This window comes from Ailuropoda melanoleuca, chromosome X (genome assembly GCF_002007445.2).
Source record: "Ailuropoda melanoleuca isolate Jingjing chromosome X, ASM200744v2, whole genome shotgun sequence".
NCBI lineage: Eukaryota > Metazoa > Chordata > Mammalia > Carnivora > Ursidae > Ailuropoda > Ailuropoda melanoleuca.
Genome location: NC_048238.1, coordinates 73537033 through 73540404, shown reverse-complemented (window position 1 = coordinate 73540404; position 3372 = coordinate 73537033). Strand labels below are relative to the sequence as shown.

The 3372-nt window shown below is 42.6% G+C and overlaps 1 pseudogene; it reads left to right on the top strand.

The window, feature by feature from the left end:
- The first annotated feature begins 2199 nt into the window (after positions 1-2199).
- LOC100474167 lies at positions 2200-3171 on the top strand (annotated as a pseudogene).
- Positions 3172-3372: the final 201 nt, after the last annotated feature.

The following is a 3372-nucleotide window of genomic DNA, read 5'->3' as shown; positions in this document are numbered from 1 at the left end:
CTTCCTCTCCCACTCCCCCTGCTTGTGTTCCCTCTCTCGCTGGCTGTCTCTATCTCTGTCAAATAAATAAATAAAATCTTTAAAAAAAAAAAGAAAGATAAAGAGAAAAATAGGATGAAAGAGAGGCAAAGAGACTTAAGGAATGGAATAAGTAGTTATTAAGTACATCTCATAGGCATTTCAGAGGCAGAAACATGGGTGAATTTTGGAAAAATAATAGTCAAATGAAAATTTCTGGTAATAGCCCTGAATTTAGGGAAGTCATTACATCTTGGATTCAGGAAGCACATGTGAACACATTGTAGTGAAGCTATGATGTAAGTATAGAGAGCACAATAGCAGACAAAAGGGCATGATGCTGAAAAGTGGAAAACCAAATAATGTGACAGTATCCCTCTTTTCATCAAGAAATGGAAGCCAATGGGGCGCCTGGGTGGCTCAGTCATTAAGCGCCTGCCTTCGGCTCAGGGTGTGATCCCGGCATTCTGGGATCAAGCCCCATGTCGGGCTCCTCTGCTGGAAGCCTGCTTCTTCCTCTCCCACTCCCCCTGCTTGTGTTCCCTCTCTCACTGGCTGTCTCTATCTCTGTCAAATAAATAAATAAAAAAAAAGAAATTAACAATCCGAAAGTGAACTTGAGAAAATAATCTATCAAGAAATTATCAATCACTTGGGGCGCCTGGGTGGCTCAGTCGTTAAGCGTCTGCCTTCAGCTCAGGGCGTGATCCCGGCGTTATGAGATCGAGCCCCACATCGGGCTCCTCCGCTATGAGCCTGCTTCTTCCTCTCCCACTCCCCCTGCTTGTGTTCCCTCTCTCACTGGCTGTCTCTATCTCTGTCAAATAAATAAAATCTTTAAAAAAAAAAAAGAAATGGAAGCCAAAAGCAAGTGCTGAGAGAAAATAACTGTCAGCCTACTGTTGTCTATCTGGCCAGAGTATCATTTGATAGTGAACCTATGATAGACATGAATATGGACCACCAAGAACCCCCTCCCAAAGACAGACTCTCCCCTTCAGCTGCTTAGAGTGCAGTCAGCTGGAAGCCTTTTCAGTCATTACCGCAGCTACAGAGAGCTGGTGTGCCCAAGCTCAGGGACTTCCTCTGATAGCCACATCCAATGTTGATCAAGGAAGTTTGATTAATATATGTCTGGTCCCTTCCTTAGCTATTAATCCTGATTAATTGCCCTGTACACTGAATACTATTTCCATGCTGGCTCCCTTAAGATCTTAACTCTGAAATACAGACACATGAGAAAAGTCACAACTTGTAGTGTTTCTACTAACTGACACCATATTAAAGGAACATCTCGGAAATGTTATTTAGGAAGAGGGAAGATGATCTGAGATGCAAATAGAAATGGTAATAGAATGAATTAGCTAATGGGGTAAATGACAATATCTATATAAAGCAGTGGTAATCACAATTATAGCTACATTGGTAATCTGAGTACACAAACCATTACTAAATATTGCAAATATGCATCACCTGGATGACTGGATTGTGCAGTGAGAGCAGCTCATAACCCACTCTCTATTGGCTTCTCCAGTGGAGGACTGGGAGCCCCTGTGCCACAGTCATTGGCCCAAAGAGCAGGAAGATGACCCAGGATGAACCTGTAAGAACATTCCTGGGGTATCACCTGTGGAGATGGAGGAGGAAATTGGTGTGGTTCTTTCTCTGGCTGTTGTTTGCGAGCTTCCTTGTAATCAGGATGACTTAATGATAGGAGTTCAGAGAAACTGATGTGTTTCTAGAATCTTCCATCAAATTAAGGAAGGTTTGATTGCTAATATCTCAAATGTGACTTTTGTATCCTCATTTGTAAATGGGAGTGTTCAGAAATCTGTTTAGTAAGCCTTCTTTACTCCTTTCATCATATTTTAATTTCTAGTAACAAAAATGACATCTTTTGCCTTCATAATCGGGTTCCTTTTTATTAGTAATGGCATCTGCTTTTCCTTAATGTTCTCACAGAAAACACCCTGGGAAGCCTTGCCATTTGGACAATACCTCATTGATTGCCTGCATTTCTTTGATGCTTCTTTACTCCATTTATTTTGGTTTGATTTCTGTAATTTATTTTTACATGAGTACATGTGAAGTAGTTGTTTATATGCATTTCATGCATTATTGAAAAGAATATGTGCCTCCCCAAACATGGAGTCTTGTAGCCCAGATCTTACCTGAGTTAGGATGAGAGAATGGTGGGTTCAGGTGGGGCTATGGGCTGTGCCCCTACTTGTAGCCTATCTGCGTATCACACCTGACTCCCACTTTCCCTTGCTTTTCACTCATGGAAGTTGTCAGGCAAATTTTTCACCTACAAGGGACTATGCATCTTCTACCAAGACTCTGTGGGTGTGGTTGGAATTCCTGAGATAGTTGTACTTTTAAATGGCTTTGCAGCATCCAGCTATGATTGGTACAAGATTTGGAAAGGTCTGACCCTGAGGTTTCATGAGTGATTGCCCTTGATTTCTTGGGCTTTGGCTTCAGTGACAAACTGAGACCAGATTGCTATTCCATATTTGGGCAGGCCAGAATTGTGGAGGTGCTTTTGGGGTATCTGGGGCTTCAGAATTGCAAGACCAACTTTTTGTCTCATGATTATGGAGCTTCGTTGCTCAGGAGCCGCTCTTATATGTTCTAGTAGAATGGATCTGGTCAGCTTACCATAAAGAGTCTATGTCTGTCAAATGGATTTCCTGAGACTCCTTATCCTCTCTTTCTCCAAAACTTCTCAAAGATGGAGGCATCCTGTCACCCATCCTCACCAAATTGAACTTCTTTGGATTCCCCCGAGGTCTCATCTCAGTCTTCAGCTGTACACCTGACCCTCTGAGAATGAGCTGTGGGACATGTAGTCAGGGATATGCAACAATGATGGGATAACTTCGTTATCAACAGTGTCTAACAATATATCAACCAGAGGAAGATGTTTAGAAAATGCTGGGTGGGAGCTCTTGCTTCCGTAAATATTCCCATTCTTTTATCTATGGGCCATTGGATCCTGTGAATCCGTATCCAGAGTTTTTGAAGCTGTACAGGAAAACACTGCCATAGTCCACAGTGTCGATTCTGGATGACCACATTAGCCACTATCCACAGCTATAGGAAAATGTGGGGTTCTTGAAAGCATATATGGTCTTCATCAGCAACTTTTGAGCTGGAAAGAGTAGCTCCCCTGTATTACCTCCCCCTACTCCCTTATCTGTTTTATATTCCACTTAGGAAGCAATGCCCAAAAGAGGTCCTGGCCACGAAAGTCCACCTGACTCACGTTGGTGGTTAGCATATGGTACAAAGCCCGCAGAAGCTCTGGCTAGGGGTGATCTAATGGTCTACCTCTCATTCTTCTAACAACTG